We start from the raw sequence: 26936 nt of genomic DNA on the forward strand, positions 1-26936 counted from the left end.
CACTTTTTAAAAATAGAGATAATAATTACTAGTCTGGACTATCTCCCAGAGTTGTGCAAATTAATTGGGCTGGTTTGGGAGAGAACTACGAAAACTTTAAAGAACTGTGCAAAAAAAAGTCTCTGTAGTTTTATAGACAGAAAGCACTATGGGAATCCATAAGAGGAATCCACAAGAAGGCAGAGGAGGAAGGACATGTTCCCCTGGGAAGGAGACTCCCATGGGAAAACTGGCAGGACAGTAGGAGCGGGAATTCTATTAAAAATAGGTAAGAGGATTAAACACCTATTAGGTGTTAGGCATAATGCTTTCCTAGGTGTAACTCTCACTACAACCTCATTGTCATCTTATAGATGAGGAAATCAAGACCCAGAGATGTTAAGGAACCTACCCAAGCTCACAGAGCTAGCAAGGGGGCAAAGCTGGGGTTCAAACCCAGATCTGCCTGACCCCAGAACACACGCTCTTTTCCCACATCCCATTGAGAGGTCAGGAAATGGAGATTGTTTGGTGGACTGGAGAGTTAGAAGACAAAGAGATAAGATGAAAAAGAAAGTCAGGGCCAGGTTGCAGAGGGTTCTGAGTGTCCATCGTGGTAAATGGCATCGGAAGAGAGAGAAACATGATGGAAGTTTCTTTCTGGGGAGAATGACATGACAATAGTTAACATGCATGGAGTTGTTACTACGTGCCAGGCACTGTGTCAAGGACTTGATCTATATTATTACATTAAATACTCAAAAAAGAAAATTCCTTTTTTTCAAACCCAATAGAATTGTTTAGTAGTTCAAATACATAATAGAGAAACATAATTGTGAGCTTGCCTTATAATCTTCTGTTTTACTGTAACACTATATCAATGGGAAAAAATGCCTTCTGAGATTCAAACAATTAACTTATAAAAGAATGTCCGGATCAGAAATTTAACAAAGAACTCCCTTCATAGCAAATGTTTATTTAAAAGAACTTTTATGAAATATTCAGACATTAAGAAATACTTATATGTAGCATATGCCTTTAAAATTAATCAGAAAATTCTTTTGATATAGATGCTATCATAATTTCCACCTTTCACATGAGGAAACTAACCTGAGATCACCAAAGCAAATAAGTGAAGATGCTGGGATTCAGTCAGGTCTGTCTGGTGCTAGAGCCCAGCTTTCCTCCACCCCACTGTACCACATCTCTGGCAGGACACACCAGATGTAGGAGGGGAGAGGGCTCAAGGGCGAGGAGACCAAACAGGAGATCCATCAACATCCCCTGGATGAGTTGGGCCTGACTTAGGGCAGTGGAGAGGAAATGGGAACATAGAACCAGAGGTATAAGCCAGTAAGATCAGGGAGGATCGGACAGTCTGTGGGAGTCAGTTTAGTGAAGTAGTTAAAACTCTGGTTTTTGGAGCAGACCAACATGTATTCTAGTCTCCAATCTGAAACTTCCTAGATTGAATATGTTAGTCACTCTCAACTCAGTTTCCTCATCTGTAAGGTAGGGATATTGACATGACCAGCCTCGTGGTGTTTTTCTGAGGCTGATGTCCATGAAGTAATGACTAGTTAACACACGAAATGGGCTCAGTAAATACCAGCCAGTCAAATTAAATCTGAATGGGGCAGGGCAAAGCCAGACAAGCTTCTGGAAGGCATGGGACCAAAAGGAATCTGATTCGGTGATTGGGTGCAGTTTGACTTAGAACTGGTGGGCAGAGATGACAGGAATGTCAGATGCAAGAACTTGAGTCTGAAGAAAATGGTAGGGAGTCATCTAAACGGGACTCAGTGGTCTAGAGCTGGCAGAATGAGGTGCTAAGCAGACCCCAATTAGTTGGGGCACAGAGTTTAGCCCCGGGCCCCACCATCCTCCAGGAAATAAGGGATGAGAGAAAGAGAAGCCCCAGGTATCAGGAGGCCTGGGGAAAAGGGAACAAAGTAAATGCTCGTGACTTGCTTAAAGGAATACTCAGTGGGACTACCACTGGGGTCCTTGGTAAAACACTTGGGCTTCAGCCTCAGGGTAAAGGCAGAGAAACAAACACTACTGACAACTCTTTGGCTCTCAGGTAAGGCCACAGCTCTTTGGGTTAGCATGCCTCTCTCTGACTCCAGCAGTGTTTAAGTGGCTCACACATAGCTGGGTCTAGATGGTTACTCCCAGTACCTTGGATGAGGCATAGATGAGACGAGGCAGGTGGGAAGCTGGGAGGAAGAAATTATTAGATATGTGAGTTTGAGACACTGTTAGTCAACCAGGTGTGCATCTGTCTGAAAAGCCACTCCAGGGGGACATCCTGAATATATGTGTACTCGCCTCATTTTTGAAATCTCTTCTTTGTCATCACTGGGGATAAATTACCGGGGTTCACAATGGTGCCTAGAAGGCCAGTGCTGATGAAAGAGGAACCATGTCTTGCCTTTGTCTGGTGTAGGAGGAAGCATGGTGCACAGCAGATGGATTCTCTGAGGTGTTCTGCATATGGCAGGTATTCAGTAACAGCCAGATTTCCTGGACTGCTTTGCCAGTGGCTGCATTTCCCTGCCCATCCCAATCCTGCAGAAGCCACCCATTCATTTCCTTGACACTCACTCACAGCGCTTCACTGGAGAATATTCTACAGCCTTGGGGACTAGTTTGCTACAACCTCCTGCTACCCAACCTTAGCCTCAACCATCATATCGCAGCAAATCTTTGTCTGGGGACCTGGTTGGGCCCTTATGGAATTTGTTATAGCAGCTACACCAGAGCTCCTCCAGTCTCTTAAGTCCTAGCCTCCTCTCCCCTTCTCTCTTAGTAGGTGACTTTGTTACTTAACTTTTCTAAGAAAACAAAGGTCAACACACCCACAGACTTACCCAGGCACCACGTGGCCAGCGATCAACAGAAAAACGCTGTGGACCTGCCAGCCCTGTTTGTAAACGTCGTCTTGGCTCTCACTTTTCCTTCTTGCCCTGGTTATTCTCACCCTAAGCTCAATTCCAGAATCTGCCTGATTTCGGACACTTTGGATTTGGGCACAGAACTTGGCTCCTCTGGGTTTGCCCCTGGGTGCTGCCCAGGACACAGCTTGTACTTGCCCTCTGGCTCTTCCTGCTCTTGGCTGCTTCAGGAACTCACTCTGACCGAGCTGTTCTGGTTTTTAGGATCCCATCCCAGTATAGCCTACTGGAAAAAACCTTGCATGGGGAGATCTGTCATTTAGGCCAGAAATTCCTCAACTTTCTATCATTCTGCCTTCTTTACTCAGCTAGCTTTTTTTTCCTTCCTGAAGGTCTCAAGATAAGTGTCACTTTTCCATTCCAGGAAAACACTCAGGCAATTGATTACAGTCTTTTGCATCTCCCTGAGGCCTCCCATAATAATTTTCTATTCTACTGACTAATTAATCAAATGAACATTTACTAGGCAAATACTATGTACTAAGCCAGGGATCAGTAAGCTATGCCCACTCCCTGTTTGTGTTCCAATAAAGTTTTATAGTTTACATATTATTTATGTATTGTTTATGGCTGCTTTCATGCTACAATGGTAGAGTCAAGTAGTTACAGCAGAGACCGTTTGGCCTGCAAACCCTAAAATAGTTATTATCTGGCCCTTTATCAAAAAAAGTTTCTTAAAATGTGTGCTAGGCCATGGTGACTCGGAAAAGAATCAGATTTTGTCCCTGTCCTTGAAATGTTCAGTGTGGAGGGTAGGGTCGAGGGATAGGTCATAACAGGCAATTACAATAAAATGTGAGCAATACACCTTTGGTAAAGGCAAAACCAGAGTGATAAAAAAGCATAAATAAGGGGACATTTAACCCAGACTATATCAGAGAAGGCTTCCTGGAGGAGATGGCAGTTGAGCTGCATTCTGAAGGATAAGTAGGGATTAGACAGGCAATTAGGGGGTATTTAGGCAATCAGGCAATTAGGAAGGGTATTTTTTGCAGAGGGATCTGTATGTGCAAAAGCAGAGCATAAGAAAAGCCAGAGGTACATGGAAAACCAAAAGTAGGTCAAGGCGTGTGTGTGTGTGTGTGTGTGTGTGTGTGTATGTATTTGTAAGAAAGGGATTATTGGTAATGAAGCCAGTCAGCTAGGCAGACCATGAAGAGATATGAATGTCTTCACAGTAAGTTTTTATTTTATCTTGAAGGCAATGTGAAGAAGAGAATAAGATATTCCTGTCTACAGACAACTGCCATATCTATATATGCTCATGCAACTTCTGCTTCTGACTCTGATGTAGTAAATGGCACTGGACTAGCCCTCTGGACATAAGTAACCATAAAACTGGGCAAAATATATGAAGTACCAGTTTTCAGAAGTTGGAAAACAGACAGCAAAGGACTATGATCCCTGAGAGAAGGGAAACAGAAGAGATGAGCCCCAGGTTTGTCCTGGACATTTTCTGGTTTGTGGTGCAGGAAAGTGGAGCACAACAGAGAATGGCAATCTGGCTAAGCTGATGACGTAGAGATAGGAATTCAAGGCTGCTGAGATAGATAGGATTTACTAGTAAAAATGCCAGAGAGGAGAGAGCTGCACAGAGAAGTTCAGAAATACTCATAAAACTCCCTTAAATCTGTGACCAAACACTAAGCTGCACATGTGCAGGGTGGGACTCCACAGGCCTAGGAGAGAATAGTTACTGGAGAGCTAAGAGCTGAATGGAAATTCCAGAGATCCCACAATGCTAGAGATGTAGGACTTCCAACCATCCATATTAAAGAGACTTTGCTGACCATTCTGGAGTTCAATTGAGATGCTAGAAAAGCCACATATTAGGAGTAAAATGACATTAGCCCCAGAGCAAGGGATACTCTAGACTCACCCTAACAAAACTTAGAAAACAAGCCCTGAAAGTGAATCAAGCAGATCTACCACTAAATCTGCCAGATCAAAACTCCATATCTTTAAAGGAAGACAACAAATCCAGACACTCAACAATGTAGCATCTACAATGTCATACAATCAAAAATTTTTCAGAAGCAGGAAAATATGATCTATAACCATGAAAAAAAAAAGTCAATAGAAAAAGTTCCTGAGATGATGGATACATTGGGATTATCATATGAGGACTTTAAAACACCTATTATCAACATGTCCAAGAATTTAAAGGAAAAGATAGACTTAATGAGTAAACAGATGGGGATGCTCAGCAGAGAAACAGAAACTGTTTTTAAAAACCCAATGGAAATTCTAGAATTGAAGAATACATCTGTATTAGGACATGGCAAAGAAAAAGGTCTGTAAACTGAAAGATAGGGTAATAGGAAATATTCAAAATGAAGCACAGAGAAAAAAGTTTGAAAAACAATAAGCTGGAGTCTCAGTGACCTTTAGAACAATAACAAGTTGTTTAACACAGAGGCATTTGGAGTCTCAGAAGGAGATGATAGAGAAATTGGGTTATAAAGTATTTTTAAAAATAATGCCTGAGGGACTTCCTGGTGGTCCAGTGATAAAGAATCCACCTTCCAATGCAGGGGGACATGGGTTCAATCCCTGGTCGGGGAACTAAGATCCCACAAGCTGTGGGGCAACTAAACCCACACACCACAACTACTGAGCTCACACGCCTCAACGAGAGAGCCCACATGCTGCAAACTAGAGCCCATGCGCTCTGGAGCCTGTGTGGCACAACTAGAGAGAGAAAACCCGCACACAACAACTAGAGAGAAGCCTGTGCACTGCAACGAAGACGTAATGCAGCCAAAAAATTTAAAAAAATAAAATAAAATAAAAATAAAAAATAACAAAATAAAAATAACAACCATAAAAAAAATGCCGGAAAATTTCACAAATTTGATGAAAAATATCAACCTACAGATCCAAGAAGCTCAATAAACTCCAAACACAATTAAAACAAAGAAAATTACACATAGGCACATCACAATCAATTGATGATACCTAGAGATAAACAGAAAATCTTAAGAGTCAGAGGCAATAAAAGATGGACTACAATCAGGAAAACAAAGATAAGAATGACTGCTTGCTTCAAAAAACAAGACAAACCACAAGATAAGAAAATGATACCTCTAAAGTTCTAAAAGAAATAAAAAACTGTCAACCTAGAATTCTATATCCTGCAAAAATATCCTTCAAAAATGCGGGTGAAATAAAACACTCTTTTGTAAATAAGAGCTGAGTGAATTTATCACTAGCATATCTGCAGTATATGAAATATTAAAAAAAGTTCTTCAGGCTGAAGGGAAATGAAAACAGATGGTAACTCAGAACTACATGAAAGGATGTACCAGAGAAACTAAATATGCAGATAAGGTAAACATTTTATCTCTTTTTCACTGAAGAGCTTCTCCCTTGAAGTAAAGAGGTTCAAGTTTTCTCCTTCTGGGTGAAAAAAATCTTCCATCAATGCTCTCTTCCCACAGAGCCTACCTTTTGTCTTTCTACACCTCCAGGCTTTTTGCGAAAGTTAAGCTTACTGTTTCACTTCCTCTCCTTGAATTTTTTCTCAAATCCTTGAAATCTGATCCTGAGCTCCCACCTGAGCTCATTACTCCACCAAGTCTTTGAAACTTTGATTTTTGCTCCCCTCTATTCCCACAGCTGGACAACTGCTAGGGGCAATCAGAGAAAAATTACTGTCTGCTTTATTTTCCATTTAAAAATAAAAGTACACTTTATATTCAACAAATTTCATCCTTTTTAATGTATAGCTTAGCAAGTTTTGACAAATGCATGCAATCATGTAAGCACTACCATAGTCAAAATATAGATAGTTCCATTATCTAAAAAAATTACTACATGCCCCTTTGTAGTCAACCCCATTCCTCCACCCCCAGCCCTTGGCAACCTCTGATCCCTATAGTTTTTCCTTTTCTGGAATACAGTATAAATGAAGTCATATAATATACAGCCTTTTGAGTCTGACTTCTTTAACTTCGCATAATACATTTGAAATTCATTCATGTTGTTGTATGTATCAGCTCATCCTTCTTTCAAATGTCTTGAAAGAAAAGAGACCTCCTACTGGCTTAAGGTCATCACCACATTCCTGTTTCCACCATTTACTAGCTATGTAACTTTGAAGAAACTACCTAAGTTTTCTAAGACTCAGTGTTCTTATCTGTGAAATGGAAATAACAATGGTACTACCTTCTAGGTATTACTATGATAATATAGAAGGAAATCTCATGGGTATTACAGAAGGGAATCTACATAGAGACAGACTAGTTCCTGCTATATAATAAACACTCAATAAACATTACTTTTCATATTAACGTTCCATTTCTCCAGGGAAGGTGGGGGTTGGAAGCAAACTAGAACATGCACAGGACCTGTCCATTAGGGTAAGGCAAGGTCCTGGAGGACAGCTGGATTTTCCAAGTGGTGTGGGCAGCTTAGTTGTGGTTCAAGCGGCAGTCAACACTGGGAGGGTATAGATTCTCAACAGGTGGGTGGAGCAAGTGGTGAGAAAATGGCAGCAGAATGAGTCAGGCATCCAGACAGAAGTTCTCAGAAGCAAGCAGTAAAGCCCTTGACATTAGTTTGTAGTCAGGGTTCAGGTTCCATCTTCTAGAGTCAGGGTGGGAGACTTAAAAGAGGCTGAGAGGGAAGCAGTGACCAAAAAAGCATCTCTGTTCTGAGACTTGGGAGCACATGGCAGGGATATCTTGGGTATGGGGACAACTTAGGAGCCCAGAGATGAGCCCCAAGAGACCTGGGGCCTGGATTGGGACAGAAGGCTCTTTAGCAACTGCCTGCCTCACATAGGAATTGCCTTAGGAAGTGGGAAATAATAATAATCATTAACATCTAGTGAGACTTTACTATGTGCTTTATATATGGCTATTAATTTAATCTTTGAGACAAACCCATTTTACAGATTAGGAAGTTAAACCACAGAAACATTAAATGACTTGCTCAGAGTTATCCAGCTAGTAAGTAGTAGAACCAGGATTTGGACCCAGGCAGGCTCACTCTAGAGAAGCTCTAAATGATTTTTTTCTGTGAAGATGGAATTGTTCTATAGTTTGCTGTCCAATATGGTAGCCCCTTGCCATATGTGGCTATTGAACACTTGAAATTTTATATAATTTTAATCCATTTAAATTTAAATAGCTACATATGTCTAGTGGCTATCATATCAGAAGCACAGCTGGAGAATCTTGGATAGGTCTGAGCACTGCTAAGTGTAAGAACCAACTGCGCAGGTGGACCCTCTGGCAAGTGGAGATGGAAGAGGATAGGCCTTACTGGGGACTGGGGTCTCTCATGGCAGTAAATCACATGTGGCAGGTAGACAGCATGCAGGAAGAACTAAGATTTGGCCTGAGGCAGTTGCATTTGATGCTCTGTATCACGCACCCTCCATCTACCTCTGACTTCAGCCACAATGGTAGGCAGATGTGAGCACACATTCATGCTGTCAGTGAGTGTCTACCTTAAGTATACTGTGCTTCTTTCCATTTTCTGCCTCATGGTCTTCTCTGACGCTTTTGAGTGCCTGTTTGCACAGCAAGCAAGTGCCTGGGAGTTCAGGGAAGTTAGCACTCCTGGAGACAATACTTAGCCTACAGAGCGATGGGTGCTAGTGGACAATTCTGGAAGGTGGATAATTCTGGAAGGCATTCTGTACACTTCTCAGAGGTACACTGAGAAGTGTACCTCTTTTTATTTCTTCAATATTTCACATCGTTTATTAATGCAGTACACATTAGATCCAAAATCTGCATTTTCTAAGCATACCGTGTTTGGATCTTTCAGATTCTTCTGAAGTCTTAGGTTATGTCTACAGATGTACCCTTAAGTGGATGAACAACACATTCTATAATTATTGAAAATGTAGTACAGAGTGAAATGATTTAAATATAATTTAGGCATATACTGATTATGAAAATAGACCTCTCAATACAGTACTTCTCTGTCTTGGTAAAAATAATAAAGCAAAGAAAATAATTCATTTCTGAAGTTGCTTTCCTTCACCTGTAAAGGTCTGATCTCCTCCCACTGTGCATATGTACCCTTTACTGTTAAGGAAAGCTTTGCATATGTATATATAGATGCCAATGACCTCAAAATGCACTTTTTTAAAAAAACATCTTTATTGGAGTATAATTGCTTTACAATGGTGTGTTAGTTTCTGCTATATAACAAAGTGAATCAGCTACACATATACATATATCCCCATATCTCCTCCCTCTTGCGTCTCCCTCCCACCCCTCTAGGTGGTCATAAAGCACCGAGCTGATCTCCCTGTGCTATGTGGCTCCTTCCCACTAGCTATCTATCTTACATTTGGTAGTGTATATATGTCCACGTCACTCACTCACTTCGTCCCAGCTTACCCTTCCCCCTCCCCGTGTCCTCAAGTCCATTCTCTACGTCTGTGTCTTTATTCCTGTCCTCCCCCTAGGTTCTTCAGAACGATTTTTTTTTTTTAGATTCCATATATATGTGTTAGCATACGGTATTTGTCTTTCTCTTTCTGACTTACTTCACTCTGTATGATAGACTCTAGGCCCATCCACCTCACTACAAATAACTCAATTTCGTTTTTTTTATGGTTGAGTAATATTCCATTGTATATATGTGCCACATCTTCTTTATCCATTCATCTGTTGATGGATACTCAGGTTGCTTCCATGTCCTGGCTACTGTAAATAGAGCTGCAATGAACATTGTGGTACATGACTCTTTTTGAATTATGGTTTTCTCAGGGTATATTCCCAGAAAAGGGATTCCTGGGTTGTATGGTAGTTCTATTTTTAGTTTTTTAAGGAACCTCCATACTGTTCTCCATAGTGGCTGTATCAATTTACATTCCTACCAACAGTGCAAGAGGGTTCCCTTTCCTCCACACCCTCTCCAGCAACAAAATGCACTCTTAAGTAGATTCCTTCTCCTCCCTTATCATTCTCCCCCAATTCTTTCATTCCTGTTTCCTGGATCACCTTCTACATAAACTATCTGCACCAAAGTCCTTGCTTCAGGCTCTGCTTTTGGGGAAGTTGAGACCATGGCTCTTTCAACTAAGATCATGTGTCTGGGCCCAGAGATCCATACAAGTCTGGAGATTAGACAAGAGCTAGCTAGGGCTGCTCCTCTTATTTCTGTAAGCAGAGTAGTTTTATAGATACAGAGGATCCTTTAGCACCCCTCCACCTAAAGCTACAGATGTTTGTAACCATTGTCAATGTTATCATCATTGTTGCCATTGTTACCATTATCAATATCATTATCATCAAAACCACTACCATTTATTGAGCACATTCCCTGCATCATGCACTTCACAGGTATTAGCTAATATCCTTCTGTTCTCACAATGGTCATACTAGGTAGGTCAATTACCATCTCCATGTTATGGTTGAGGGAACTGAGCTGCTGGTAAGTGGCAGAGCTGAGATTATCATCTGGTCTACCAAGGCCATGCCCTTTCTACTCCACTGCAGATCCACAGCCTGAGCCAAGTCCAGAGTTATTTAGGAGGTCATTCTGATGTCACCCATGGCTGCCACCAGGGGAACAAATAGGACAGTGCCTATCCAGTGCCCCTGACAACATTGGGGTCATGGCTCTTGAAACTCATAAGTTTTAGCCTTCCCAACCCAATTTTTCTGACTCCTGATTTATTTGGACATCTCTAAAGCCTAGCCAATCACCCGATTTTCATCTCAGAGGTAAATAATCTCAGGGCATCCCCAAACTCCTATCCCCATTGCTACTCTAGAGGCTGGTTAAAGGTTTATTATGCACTGACAAATAGCACTGGGGTTAAAATTCTAGAAAGAAGAACTTTATTTAAAAGTGTCCTTCCAAGCTGTCTTTTCTACATAAACATTGTTATATATGGGAGAGAGGCTATATTCCTGGACAACTTCCAAATGTTTAATACACCACTTACACCTGAGTTTGAAGCCCGGGGAAGGAATTATAGCACTTTGGATGATAAATTTTAGCCATGTTTATCTAATTTTAAAATTTTAGGCACTTGTATTTAAAAACTTAGCTAGAGTGGTAAATAACTTTGCTTTGTTTTTTAGAGTGTAAACCAAAAAATGGAGTTCTCCCATACCCATTAGTTCATTTTTCAGATTTAAATCTCAACTGTCAGCTAAGCCCTATAAATAAGTAAGCTGATGTTCTTCTGTGCTTGAAAAGTTTTTAGGCAGCAGAGAGAACAGGTCGTGAGAAATAGGAATTACTGAGCATACACTTATACCAGGTACTTTCATATGTATCATCTAATTCAGTTTTCAATTCCATTTCATTGATGAGGAAACAGGCTCAGAGAGGATCTGTAACTTGCCAATGGACATATCACCTGTGACTGGTTAAACAGGATTTGGATTGTGATTGCTTTGTGTTTGGGAAGGGTTTTTCTTCTGCCACAGAGAGGGAGGCTGGAGGCTCTGGAGAAAGCTTGTTAAGCTAATAATAGAAGGAAAATCTATTGAACCAAGTTTATACATAGGATGAAAGAGGAGTCTGGATGGGGTGAAAAAAAATTCCACCTCAAAAATGAAGGTTAAAGTGAAGATAGGAGCCCAATTTCTTTCATGACCATTGATGCGGATACCTCAAACAAAATATTAGCAAATCCTATATCCAGGTATTTAGAAAAAGGATACCATATCACAACCATGTAGGGTTTATTCCAGGAATACCAGGATAGTTTAACATTCAATATAATTCATCACATTAACAGGAAAAAAAAGAAAAATTTTACGAATATTTTCATAGATACAGAAACATTCGATTACATTCGACAGCCATTCATGATAAATAAAAATCTCAGCAAACTAAGAATAGAAGTGAACTTTCTTTACCTGATAAAAAATAAACAACAACAACAAAAAGATGTGACAAAAATAATACTTAATAATGAGACAGTAAAGCTTTCTCCACTAGATTGGGAACAAAGCAAGAATGCCCACTGTCACCACTTCTATTCAACATTGTACTGGCAGTTCTAGCCAGTGCAATAAGGCAAGAAAGAAATAGAAGGCATAAGGATTGGAAAGGAATTGTTGGTAGAAGATAAAATTGTGTATGTAAACATTTCAAAATAGTCTATCTATAAACAAATAGAATTAATAAGTGCATTTAGCAAGGTCTCTGGATACTAGTTAAATACACAGAATCAATTTAATTTCTATATACCAGTGACAAACAAAAAATAAAAAATTTTAAATCTATTATTTGCAATATCATAAAATATCTAAAAATAAATATAGTGAAAAGTGAACAAGATCTCTTCTCCATAGGGAGCTATAAAACATTATTGAGTGAATTTAGAGTAAATCTAAATAGAGTAATTTAACATATTTGATGATTAGAAGAGTCAATAATGCAAAGTTGTCATATCTCCCTTAATTTGTCCAGAAATTCAATATGAACTCAATAAAAATACTAGCAGGTTTTTACAAAATGAAAATTGAGATCATGATACTAAAATTTATGCAAAGGACCAAAAGCAGCCAAAATAAACTTGAAGAAGAACAAAGTTGGAGAACTAACACTTCCAGATACGAAAGATAGACAAATAGACCAATGAACAGAGCCCAGAAATAGATCCACAGATAAACAGTCCCTTAATATATGACAAAGCTGACACTAATGCAGAAAGAAAAGGATAGGCATTCCAATAAATGACTCTGGGGAAAAAAAAAAAAGAATCTTGACCCCCTACCTCACACCATACACAAATTCAATTATAGATCAATTCAACATCTAGACATGAAAGGTAAAAACCATAAAGCTTTTAGAAGAGAACACAGAACAAAGTCTTCATGACTTTGAGGAAGGCAAAGATTTCTTAAATGAGACACAAAAAGTGTTAACCATGAAGAAAAAAAGATCATTTGGATTACATTAAAATTAAAACCTTCAGTTGATCAAAGGATTAGCAAAGTAAGAAGGCAAGCCACAGAATGTATTACATATACTTGACAAAGGACTCATATCTATTATATATATATATATATATATACACACACACAAAATCCCTACATAGCAATAAGAAAAAGGCAGATAACTCAAGGGAAAAAAGTCATCAAAAGACCTGAACAGGCACTTTAGATTATCCAAATGACCAATAACATAGTAGTCAAAATCAAAGAATTCAAACTAAAATTACAGAGTGATAATGCTACATACACCAGATAGTTAAAATGAAAAAAGACCAACAATATTGAGTGTTGGCAAAGATATAGGTTCACCAGACCTCTCTAGTTGTTAAAAATTGTTCAATAGTATTTACTAAAGCTAGGCTACATATCTTATTACCTACCAATTTCACTCCTAGAATATAACCAACAGAAATACATATATATATTTGCTAGAAGACACGCACTAGAACGCTTATACAGCACTATTCATAACAGCTCCACACTTGACACTACCCATGGTTTGCTCATCCATAGCAAGATGGCTAAATGAAATGTAGTATATTCATACAATGGAATATTATACAGCCATGAGAAGGAACAAACCAAAATTACACACCACCATGTGGATGAATCTCACAAACTATAAAGCTGAACAAAAGAAGCCAGGCACAAAAGATCACACACTGTAAAATTCTAATTATAAAAAGTTTAAATACAGGCAAAATTAATCTATGATATAAGTCAAGATGGTGGTTGCCCTTTCTTGGTGGAGTAGTGACTGCAAGGGGACAAAAAGGATGCTTCAGGAATCCTAGTAATTTTCTGGGTTTCATGCTGATAAACATGAATGTGTTCAAATAAATGGGAAACTGTGACCTGCACACTTAGGATTTACCCACTTTTCTGTATGGATGTTATGTTTCAATAAAAAGTTCACTTTTAAAAAAGAAAATGTGAAGGTAGAAGCAATGTTACTTTCCTTTCTTGTCCCTCTGAGGCTTGAGCTGCATTGTATGGAAATCAAAAGTTTAATTCTCATGTAATAGGGACGGTGAAAGGGAAATGACAGAGACGAGCTGTGAATCTGTTAGCGGTGCAGGTGGGAGGTCAAAGGTTACCCCAGCACATTTTAAAGATCAGAGGTCACATGCTCTGGGCCAGGAGCTCAGGCTGCAAGGAGCCATTAGCCAGGAATTGCAACGCTAGTATCTTTCTTTTAGGATTTGACCAGTCAGGGAGGCAGCTTGGTAGAAAGACAGCTTGGTTCATCTTAATTCAACAAATACTCACTGGTTCCGTGTTATGCTCTAAATCCTATGCAAGGTCCTGGGGATTCTGAGCCAAACCAGACAAGGGCCCTGCCCTGTCTCAGCATATTAGGGGGATCGAACATGTAAACAGGCAATTACAATGCAGCACAGGAATGTCAGGATAACCACAAGGCTGGAGCAGAAAGGAGAAGGGCTGCTAATCTAGTTTGGGGAATTGAAAAAGCTTTTCGAGGCGGTGGAGTTTATGTTGAGAACAAAAGGGTGGCCAGCACTCAGCCAGGTGAAGGGGGTGGGGACAAACAGAGTCGCAAGCCCATGAAACAGCCTGTGCAAAGTCCCGGTGATCACACTGAGCAGGGTGCTGTCTGGAAACATAAGATGGATGTGGAGCCAAGAGTAAAATTGCAGAAGGGCAAGAGATGAGACTGGTATGAGCCAGGTCCCAGTGAATTGAGTCCTGTTGAAGAATCTGTATTTTAACCCAGGGTGACGTAATTAAATCCTGGATCTAGCTGGGCTGGGATCTGTGACCTTGGGCAAGTCTCTTCCTTTTAGTAGTATAGAACTTTGTTAGTTCCGCCTTGAATACTAGCTTTCCCACCAGTGGTTTTAAAAAATACATAAAGAGGTGGCTTTTTTTGGTTCTAAAGGCCTGCACATAGTAGGTGCATGCAGGAAAGTTCACTGATTGATGAGCGTCCAGGGCTCTGTAGTGAAGGAGGACAGCATCTTAGCTTTATTATTTAGAACACAAAAGCTGGCTCCGACCCACGCCCACCACCATGTCCTGGCAGCTGAGAACACTGCAAAGGAAATAATCAGGCTGGAAAATTCTCCTTTCCAAGTTCCTGAAACCTGCAGCCCAAGGTGGCAGCTGGTGGCCTATTATTCCCTGGAGCTCTAGCAAAATGGAAGAATTGTGTTTGTGCAGTTCTAAGCAGGAGAAGTCTGTTTTCTCTTGATGAAGAGGGATAGTTTATGATTAGAGGGATATTTCCTTAGTGGTGGTGGTAGTTTTTCTTTTTCTTTTCTTTTCTTTTCTTTTCTTTTTTCTTTTTTAACTCTTAGAGATTAAATTATTGCAGTAAGGGGGCAGCAGGAATTCCTCTGAGTTGATAAGATCCGGCTTGCTGGTTCTTCCTTGGAGGGAATAAAGGGTTGAATAATTTATTCATTGCTTGAACAAATTTCAAGGGTGCTGTCAGAATCAAGACCAGAGCAGGCAGATGAGCTTAAAGATGAGACAGAGAGACTGGTAGTGGGGGTGAGTCAGCTGGCCAAGGACCTCCTGGTGTTAGGAGAAACCAGGGACACTGGGTATTGGGCAGGTCTGGCAGGTCTAAGAGGCAGAATTCCAGGGTTTGCAAGGATTGGTAGGAGCAAGGATTGGAGGGGCAAAGATAGGGCTTCCCCATGGGTCTCACTGGGGAACAGGGCAACATTAAGGGCAAGGTCAGCTGGAGAGGAGTTAGTCCTTAGATATCAATGGAATCAAAGAATGCCTGATAATTGAGGCCCAATTATGAGACCTGGCAGCCAAGGCAAGAACTGGATCGCAAAAAATGAATTATAATAATAGCTAACAATTATATAACACAATATATACCAGGCACTCTTCTAAGTTCTTTACATATATTAATTCGTTTCGTCCTCACAACAGTCCTGTGAAGTTGGCACTGTTATCATTCCCACATTATAGATGAGAAAAGTGAGGCACAGAGAGGCTAAGTGACTTGCCTGACATCTCACAGATAGTAAGTGGTAAAGGCAGGATTCAGTCTGGCTCCAGAGTCCATGTGCTTAACCACTAGATGTGATGGCCTTGTTAGAATCGGGACAATGGGTTGTTAAGCTCTTCCAAAATTCTTGCAACAAGTAAAATCACTGGTTCCAGAACCCAGGGGCTGGACTGAGTCTTAAAGAGGGCCTGAAGGTCCTCAGCAGGCTCAGTTTTCAGGAGCACTTTTGTCTGTAAGTTCTTCTTGTTGTGAATTATTCTTATAAGCTTATCATTTCTTATAGCTGTGATAAGCAAATCTAAGACCTTGGTCTGCCAGCATTTTGCTTTTTGTCTTTTTCTGCTAGTTTCGGCCCAACAGCCATCAGGATGGGGAGCTGATGTCTTGCTTTGGCTGATAGAAATATCTGACTGATGACCTCTCAGTTGGTGCCGCTGGCATAGAGGGAGCATAAGCCATTTTCCCAGTGTTGTGTGTTCAGAACTCAAACTGACATCACAGTTCTATTAACTTGTTTCCATGTCCTTTGGTTGAAAATCCATGTCACTTTGTCAGCCAAAACAAGAATTTCAAGACAGAGTTAAAATGTTGCTGTAATCCATGTAGCCTAAGTAAGTACTAATGAAGAAGAAGACCAGCAGCAGTTGGGTTGAAGAGGCATTTTAACTGCTTTATTTCCAACGTGAAACCCAAGAATCCTTGCAAATTGGGAGGATGTTTGGCAGGAATGCAGCAGCTGGCACAAAACATGCAGCAATACCAGTCATGATCATGAATAGTCAGCCTTATGTGGCATAAACAATTCTTCAGGATATATTTTCAACTCATTGGAAAACTTAAGCACGTAAATGCTATTAGTTTCAGTGGAGTTCTGTGTGTACAATTCTGGTAAACTTATTAAGATTTTTAGAACATAGACATTCCCCCTTCATATGATTATTTTAAGTAGAATATTTTCTTAAAAATGGAGACTTTTTTTCAGCAAGCCCACTGAAAAACATGTATTGAGCACTAATTCCATATCAAATACTATGCTGGAGCTAGGGATACAGTGATGGTCCCAATTAATTCCATTGTCTTTCTCCAAGGTCTATCATAAAACCATTATAGAAGATGAGAAAAAAGCAAAGAGGACACAGGAAATAGAGGATAAGGAAAAGGATCATATAGGAAATTTGTCCAGTGTTATTTCTAATATTCATAGTACCTTGAAGACGCTAATTATAATTGCATGCCCTTTGGTTGAAGAATGTGAGAGATTTTTTTCCCACATCTTACATATTAAAGGAAGCAGAATGCATTTAACTTAGATTTTAGAGAGGGTTTAGATTCTGTCCCATGTGACATTCATTACAAGGGATGGAGTGGACCCCAGGAGCCAGGTTCATCCATCTGATACTTGTAAATGTCTACTCTGTTTTGCATAGGCTGGGAGATTGTGGTACAGTTCTGAACAAGACATTATCCCTGACCCCAGGGAACTAAGAGTCTAGTGCAAGAGACAGACTGATAAATAATTTTTGCCAGTTAGGATCTGCTCCATGATGTAGGAGTGGACAGAATGTTGTTGGAGCCCAGAGGAAGAGATAAGTCTTTCCTCGGTCTTTGAGACAGAAGACCTGACTGTCCTTCCTGCCCACGGAGAAAAGAAAACTGTTCCTATGTTTAGATTCTCAGAAGAGGTCAATTTCTACCCTCCTCATCCCCTTCCAGGTTTTTTGAGTGTCTACCACGTGCCAGGCATTTTGTTGGTCACTGGACGTATTGCAATGAGCAATGGGTAGTGACAGCTCCTGGAAGCTATCCTTTAGAGGGAAAGACAGCTAATTTAATTAAACAAATAATTACAGAGCAGCCTCATTTTATGCGGATGTGAATCACAGGGCCTAGAAATGCGTACATATATTAATAAAAACATAAAAATAGGAATAAAATCCCTCTGTACACAAAATGTAAAACAATGCAAATTCCCCCTCCCCCAAGTTAAAAAGAATTGTCAAGAATCATAATTTCAAAGCTGGTGACTGAGTGAGTTTTAAACTGTGTTTCTGTGATTGGTGCACAGCTGTACCACTTCATAGCTGGTTTAAAAAAGCAGTCTTAATCCTTTGTCAGGATGAATCTTGAATTCTGTAAAACTTTAAATTATATGGATATCTAGAAGAACATAACTCTAGGGAAACCTGTAGCAGTACTACTAAACAATAAATAGTTAGAAGAGTACAAAGGGTTGTAAAGGGGCTTTGAGAACCAGATGCAGTCCAGTGTTGGGTATCAGGAAAGACTTCCTTGAAGAAGTGATGGTTTAGGCTGCAATAAGAAGGCTGAGTAAGACCTGGCTTGGTGAAGAGAAAAGGGAGCAGGACCCAGCTCAACAATTAGGTTGGTTTCCTTGTCTCATCCCAGCTTTGCTTCTTCTTTAGTTGGTTGTTGCTCAGGCCCTAGTATAATCTGAGGCAGATTCCACCTAAGAATTGCTTATGTGTGTTTGGGGAGGTGGGAGGAGGGGAGGGAAACAGTGGAGAGAAACCAAGTAAAACTGATCTTGGACAACAGAAATCACAGAGCACATAAATCCCAAACTCTGTTTACTTCCCTTAGCTGATTTACAAAAATACAAGTCAGTAAATACTAAACTGTCATTAAAATTAGCTGACTAGTTCCATGTGTTTGCCCGGCTGATTGTGAAATGTGTGTTGCATTTGTTATTAAATTCCTTTCTGAGGGGGAAAAAGTCACAAATGCAAACTCTATTTCCTCATTGCTGGTTAGGCTGTCTGTAAAATGAGATCTTTTGTAAAATGTTTTTTAATTTTAAAATTAGGGGACTTCCCTGGTGACTCAGTGGTTGAAAATCACCTGCCAATGCAGGGGACACAGGTTTGAGCCCTGGTCCGGGAGGATCCCACATGCTGCAGAACAACTAAGCCCGTGCGCCACAACTACTGAGCCTGTGCTTTAAAGCCCGCAAACCACAACTACTGAGCCCACGTGCCACAACTACTGAAGCCAGCGCGCCTAGAGCCTGTGCTCTGCAACAAGAGAAGCCACCGCAATGAGAAGCCTGCGCACCGCAACGAAGAGTAGCCCCCACTCACCGCAACTAGAGAAAGCCCGCATGCAGCAACAAAGACCCAACACAGCCAAAAATAAATAAATAAAATTAAAAAAAATATATATATATAAATTAAAAAAAAATAAAATTAGGGCCATCCATCTTCTGTGGTGTTTGTAAAGTTAAAAATAGTAAAATATACCTGAAACTCAGCCCTCTGTCTATTTGGGACATGAAGGAAATTCAGGTGCTATATCAGAACTTCAGCAAATTCTCACTGCATGATGGAAGCCAATCAGATGAGAGGACTTGTCCAAGATATCCACCCAAGATCAGAGATAAATACTTATTTAAAGGTTGAGAATTTGGGCGGGTGTAACGACAAGGCTAGAAATAAGCACATTACAGCCACAGCTAACACAGCACTTGCTGTGTGTCTAGTACTGAGCTAGGACCCATTTATGCATCTTCTCATTTTAAAGAAAAAATGACTAACACTTTGTGAGCTCTCACTATACGCCAAGCCTGTTTCAAGACCTGTAAGAATATTAACTCATCTAACCCTACAATAACGCAGATGTGTAGATTTTGGTTTTGCTATGCAAAATCAGAGCTCACAGGTAAGCTGACGTCTCTTCTGAGGTCTTACAACTAGTAAATGAAGAAGCTTAGCTTTGAACCCAGGCTGCCTTCAAAGCAGCTTCATGAGGTAGGTGCTTTGATTATCCCAGGTTTGCAGATAAGGAGACTGAGGCACAGAGGTTAAGCAACTTTCACAAGGCCCTATAACAAGGCTCAGATTCCAGACTTCAAGTTGGATCTAACTTCCAAGGCCATGACCATTCAGACTGTACATGTAGGTTTTGCCTTTCTGTCGAGTGCTCACCTTTGGCCACTCCGTTTTCTCGGGGCAAGAGAAACCTGGACCATAGTTTCTCTCACCCCAGAAATGCTCTCTTTCAGCTCTCAAATTGCTCAGATATTTGGTGTTGAGACTTGGTATTCCAGTAAGAACCTGGTTTCTCCCACCTTCCTTGCTTTAGCATATTTTTCTGGCTTTTAGCCTCCACTTTAAAAGCTGACCACCTTTCATGTTTTATATGCTGAGCTCACCTTCAAAACACAGATAAAAGTTTAAGAGGGAGACAGAACTAGCCCAGGAGCTAGGTAGCCACTCAGGTCTGCAGGCAAGAAATGTTTACCTAAAAATTCAGTCAATGGAGCAAAGATGGAAGCATAGACTTGAAAAGCAAAGCCAAATGAATCCATGTCCGCTGCAGTAGGGACAGCCGGACAGATGTACAGCTCTCTTCAAAGGTTGCTTAGGGACCCAATAACCCTGAAAAGGCTGTGCCCTGAATCTCAATGTGGGTGGGCGGATAAAGGAACATTATTCCTCTTCTTCCTCTTGGTTTTCCCAGGGTATGCGCAACAAAGCAAATGCAATTTGCATTCAATGACTGAAAGCCACTCACATCTGTAAATGCTGACTGTCCCAGGCAGCAACACCCTCCAGAAAGCCTCTTAGCCCCATTTCAAGGAGCCAGATGTGAAGAGAAAGCCTTCTGCTTTCCATTGTTCTTTCCACTTGAGCGCAAGACCCTGGGAAGCTCCATGTGTGGGGAAAACATGACACATTTTGCTTTTAAATTGAACCAAGCTTATTATGTTCGAGAGAGTTTAATTAAACTCTTGCTGGCGGTTGTGAAAAAGGTTAGCTTCCTCCCAGGCCTTTCTTCACGGGTTCTCTGCAGGTAGTTCACACTTTTCCCTTCCAACAGAAGGTCATTAGGACCATATGATTATGCACAGACTCTGGAATTTTCTGAGATGTTCTGGGAGCATTTGACTTATAACTTTCAATTTAATCAATCAACTCAGTGGTATAGTAAAGGGATTATAACTATCCTACTCCCTGATCACAGGCAATTGGCTTTACTGCAGGGCCACCCGTACTAATCCTTTTCACTAAAATAAGGCAGGGCTGCCTGTGTTGTGATTTCCTTATACCCTTTGTTCTCTAATATGTTTGTTCTTTCACTCTGAATTTAACTGAGGCTAGGAAAAACCTGCAAGTATTTCTTTGTACTCATGCTTCACTTCTAGCCCAAAACAGTAGAGTTCTTGCAAATTGGGAGGGATGTTTGCCAGGACTGTAGTGCCTGGCACAGACCTTTGCAGAAACTACACTTGTGATTATAAATAGTTGGCCTTTCTTGGCATAAGCAATTCTTGAGGGTATATTTTTCAACTCATTGTTTGGAAAACTTAAGTACATAAATGCCATTAGGTTAAGCAGAGTTTTGTGTGCACATTCCTGGATAACCATACATAATGCTGTTGTTTAATGGACTTTGTATATTCCCTCTCCTACAATTTCATAAAGCTTTTTGGAGTTTAGAATATTTTCATGCAAGGGGAAAATTAAGTCTTTATTATTAAAGTAGGCCTTTCTTGGAAGCACAACACAGGAACTGGCAAACAGGTTTGAAGGAAATAGTAAATGAAAAATGCATGGGTTGGTGTCATGCTTAAATGTTAATCACATTCATTTTGCCAGGGAAACTGGTAGCGTTAGAGCTTACGTAATAATTGATCCATGACTTGCCAATGAATCCAATCTTTCTTCCTCCTCAAATCAGTTCAAAACGGGTGACTATTTAAGCTACATGAATGAGATGCAGGAACGATGTGCTCTTTAAACTGCTATTCAGCGGGCATAAATGGCAAGCAAGTTATCAATAAATTAACTTACCCTTTCAGTGGTAATGGGACTTTACCTTGATAGATAAAAATAAAGTTATACTTTATATAATATATAATTTTGAATGGTCAATCCAATATAGGTGTGCTTATTTAAGAAAGGATATGCCCAAGAAATATAGTTTGTGGACTTCCAGGAGGAAGGCAGAATGAGAGGCTGTGAACCTTCCGATTTCAAGACCATTTAAATGCCAGTAAAATAGTCTGAAGCAAAGGTTTCAGAAATAGCAGTCATAATAATCCCAAGAAATGCAAGGAAAAATGAGTAAAAGGGGAAAAAAGTGATTTTGAACTATTAAGAATGTTTGACAGTCTGAGAGATGTATGAATTAAGAACCTGGTTGCAGGGTGAGGTGGGGTTAGGGACTGTGGAATCAGTAAACCACAAAATGAAATGAAAATCAAAATAGGATTTAGAGAATAGTTGCAATCTAATTTTTAAACATGGGAAGATATTATACTTATTTCAGAAGAGCTCATTATGGGAGGAAGGTATAAGAAGAAGTCAACAATGGTAATACAGGTAAAATGGGGAATTGAGTGCTATTGGAAACTAAACAGAAAATGAACTGGGGGGAAATATGCAAAGCATGAAAGAGATATGAAACGATGATGAAGATGGACCTAGAGAATGGAGCACTCTGGGAGGATAAGAGTTCCTAAAGAAAGGGAAGGAATAAGCAGGGTAAACTGAGCACATGCCTACACACAGTAGATGCTCTAAAAAGATATGTGGAATGAATGAGCAAACAACAGAGAACAAAAAATAGATATTAAGAAAAAAGATCCACTAGAAGAAAAATATCACCACAAATAAAATATGAAGGTATAAATAAAGCCCTATTTAAGATCCCATTTTAAAAATGAGATCAACATGCATCATCAAATATTTTATTTTATCTATAAAAGAAAAAGAAAGTATCCTGTAAGGAGCTAGGTTACAGATTTCATGCAAAGGATTAGAACTCATAAGTGAATAAGGACTACGTTTTCTTTCATTGTAATAGAAAACCATGTACAAATCACAGAGTTAAAAGCTGTATAATTTGGGTGGTTTTTTTTTTTTTTAACAACTTTATTGGAGTATAATTGCTTTACAATGGTGTGTTAGTTTCTGCTTTATAACAAAGTGAATCAGTTATACATATACATATATCCCCATATCTCTTCCCTCTTACGTCTCCCTCCCTCCCACCCTCCCTATCCCACCCCTCTAGGTGGTCACAAAGCACCGAGCTGATCTCCCAGTGCTATGCAGCTGCTTCCCACTAGCTATCTATTTTACATTTGGTAGTGTATATAGGTCCATGCCACTCTCTCACTTTGTCCCATCTTACCCTTCCCCCTCCCCATATCCTCAAGTCCATTCTCTAGTAGGTCTGCATCTTTATTCCTGTCTTGCCCCTAGGTTCTTCATGACCATTTTTTTGTTTGTTTTTTAGATTCCATATATATGTGTTAGCAAACGGTATTTGTTTTTCTCTTTCTGACTTACTTCACTCTGTATGACAGACTCTAGGTCCATCCACCTCACTACAAATAACTCAATTTCGTTTCTTTTTATGGCTGAGTAATATTCCATTGTACATATGGGCCACATCTTCTTTATCCATTCATCTGTTGATGGACACTTAGGTTGCTTCCATGTCCTGGCTACTGTAAATAGAGCTGCAGTGAACATTTTGGTACATGACTCTTTTTGAATTATGGTTTTCTCAGGGTATATGTCCAGTAGTGGGATTGCTGGGTCGTATGGTAGTTCTATTTTTAGTTTTTTAAGGAACCTCCATACTGTTCTCCATAGTGGCTGTATCAATTTACATTCCCACCAAGAGTGCAAGAGGGTTCCCTTTTCTCCACACCCTCTCCAGCATTTATTGTTTGTAGATTTTTTTGATGATGGTATAATTTGGGTTTTTATCCAAGCAAGTTGTTATCCAAATGCAGACTTTCACACATTTTTGAGTCTTAAGGAGTTTAATCACCAACTAATGAACAATTGTTGGCTTCATAGGTTACTTCAAAAAGAAATCTGATCTTAGAAGATAGACATGAAAAACATGATGCTGCTAAAAATAGTAAGAAATCCTGAATTAGTAAGAATTTATTGAAAAGATAAGTAAATAAGAACAATAATTGGAAAGAATTATTTGTGATAGGAGTTGGGAATTAGGAGAATTGTTAAAATAAATGTAAATTAAAATAAATAAGTTGAGTAGTAAGTTAAATCAATGGAGAACGCAAGTGAGGAAAAAGTTGAGAAAAACAAAAATGGCAAAGGTTTCCAATAAAAGTGAATCAAAAGATATTTTTCTATTAAAATATGGATATATAGATAAAATAGACTATCTTTGTTGTTTATATTAAGTTGATAGTTAATTGAATTATCAATAAGAAGAAGGTTGTTGCCAAAAGGAATAAACAAAAGCAATCCCAAGCAAATGTACTGTCTATATAACACCAAGAAAATCTAGAAAAAAAATTAATTGTAAAAACTGAGAGGTAAAAAGTTAGAATGGCAGAACATAAACTGAATAGGATTAAAATAATTAAAACTTTAAACAATCATGTGGGAAGCAAAACAAAACAGAGAAACAAACAAATACCCCCCCCAACCGTACCCCTCCTGCCCCCACCACAAACAGAACACTTCCAATTGGATTAATGCAATAATTTACTGGGAAACCTTTAGAAAGGCTTAGAAAGCCTAAAAATAAGAAAAAATAAATTTAAAAAACACTAAAATGATAAATTAATCAAAGTGAAGGAAAAGCAGGTGGGGTGTCAGATACAGTTTAATTTAAGGCAAATGTTATTAAAGAAAGCTAATTATGTTAATTATGTGATGATAGAAGTCAGAGTTAATAATGAGAGCTATGATATTATGATATTATGTCTATAGGACACAAAGAACATAGCAACAAACAGAAAGCAATGACTGTTAAAAATCAAAGAGAAATTATAAGTACACAGTTTAAAATCAAGGTGTTAATACCCCATTACCAGAATATAAAAAGTCAAGAAGAAAATGATAAAGTAATAGAATAAAGAGCCTGAAAAACATATGTAAATTTACCATAATACAGCAGTAAGGATAGATATTGCCAAGAATTAAATGGAATGAATGACAAAACAACAACAAAAAACTCTGAAAGTTTATTGCTGGTTCCTGAAGAGATGGCGAATTAGCACACATTCCTCATTCCTTTAAATTCAACCCTGGGAAACTTCAGAAACAGAGGGAAGCAGAGATCCATGGAACTAACAGAGACATTGAAATAAAAGGAAGCTTAAAGGCTGTCCTGATGGAGGGCGGGGATGGGGTAGAAGCAGCCAGAGGTGGGAAGTGACCTGACCTGAGAGTAAGAGAATGGATGGAGGAGGAGGGAGGAGTCCTCTTCTTTCCTCTGACCCACTGGTGGGGGGATGGATTTGGGAGGACTGTCGGAGTTCTCCTATTTCACCCCTTCTGACATTGCCAACAGAGGGCCATTACTTGTCCTGCAATCCAGATGTCTGCAGCACCATGCAGCCCTATTCCTGTCCCCAGTCATAATACTCTCAGGGCAGCGGAAACCTCTTCTAAAGGGTAGAGGAGATGAAGGGAACTCGGGCACCCTTGGGTGTACATTTCTCTAGCCCTTCCCTCTCCAGATTCACAGAGCTGGGAATTGGAACCTAAAGAGATCCTCTCTTCCTATTCCTGCTTTGTGTTGAGCGTCCGGATGAATCCCTGATTGGAGAAGATACCCAGTGGAATGGAAGCAAATGGAGGAGTTGATAGCAGTGATGTGATGCTTGAGCTTTCCTCCCTGGTCTCATCCTTTTTCTTTCCCTTAAACACATCTGAAGGGATACCACCTAGGATTTGGCCCTTTCATCACATACTAACAGGCCTAATGGTTAAATCATCAGAGAAGTGTAAGACCATCTGCCACAATAACTAGATATCAAAGGGTACAACTAGTAAAAGTGAAAGCAAACTAAACACGAAGCAGATTAATTGCAACAGATGGACCAAAAATTTAACGTAAGCATAATACATACCCTCAAAGACATAGGGGGTATACTGTAATAGAAAGCAAGAACAAGAAGTAAAGAAAAAGAACCAAATGTAAATTGGGTGTTAAACAAATATTTATAACAAATATTTATTGGTATCCCTGCCAAAGATGCACGGCCTGAATCTAATCACGGGGAAACATCAGACAACTCCAAACTGAGAACGTCTACAACTGCTTAGAACTCTCAAAAAATGTCACTGTCATGAAATTAAAAGGACTAAGGAACTGCTCCAGATTAAAGGAGGCTAAAGAGACATGACAGGTAAATGCAGTGTGTGATCCTGGATTGGATCCAGGACCAGATTTTGTATTTTTCATTTGCTACAGAGCAGTGCTCTCCACTATGGGAACCACTGGCCGCATGCAGCTAATGAATAATTGAAATGAGGCTAGTCTGAATTGAGATGTGCTCTAATTATAAAATACACACTGGGTTTTAGAATGAAAAGAAGAATGTAAAATATCTCGATTATAAATTTTATATTAATTACATGTGGGAATGATAATATTTTGGCTATATTGGCTTAAATACAATTTATTATTAAGATTAATTTCACTTGCTTCTTTCTACTTTTTTAATGTAGGCACTAGAACATTTAAATTACATTTCTGGTTCATTATTATGGCTTGCATTATACTGATATTGTATAGTACTGCCATAAAGAACACTACAATTAGTGTACTTTGAACAAGGTATGTAGATTAGATAATACTATTTTATCAATGCTAATGATGAATGTATTGTAATTTTGTAAGAGAATGTCCTTATTCTTAGGAAATATATGCTGAAGTATTTAGAGGTAATGGAGCAGGCATGATTCTACTTATTCTCAGAAGTTTAGAAAAACATAAAATGTATATATATTTATGGAGAGAGAATGATAAAGCAAATGTAAACCGTTGGCAATTACAGAGTCTGGGTGAAAGATAATAAGGGGTTCTGTGTACTGTCTTTCCAACTTTTACATCAATTTGAAATTATTTCAAAACAGAAGTTTACAAAAACCAGCCCCACACAACAGTTAAGACAAGCAGCACAGTAGTGGGGATAAAAAGCAGGGTGGTTAGCACTGAAGAAGGGAGTGGTGTGGTGAAGAAAAGTGAGGAACTCGCTCCCAGAAGGTGGCAGAAAGTATGAAGAGAGAGAACATTTAAAGTAAAACCTAGATGATATGGAGATCAGTAGAAGTGACATCTTGGTCACTG

At 39.5% G+C, this 26936-nt stretch overlaps 1 protein-coding gene across 2 annotated transcripts in view; it reads right to left on the bottom strand.

The window, feature by feature from the left end:
* SPON1 (spondin 1) overlaps positions 1-26936 on the bottom strand; it is a 282849-nt gene that overhangs the window by 127345 nt on the left and 128568 nt on the right. The window lies entirely within an intron of this gene.

This window comes from Balaenoptera acutorostrata, chromosome 9 (assembly GCF_949987535.1).
Source record: "Balaenoptera acutorostrata chromosome 9, mBalAcu1.1, whole genome shotgun sequence".
NCBI lineage: Eukaryota > Metazoa > Chordata > Mammalia > Artiodactyla > Balaenopteridae > Balaenoptera > Balaenoptera acutorostrata.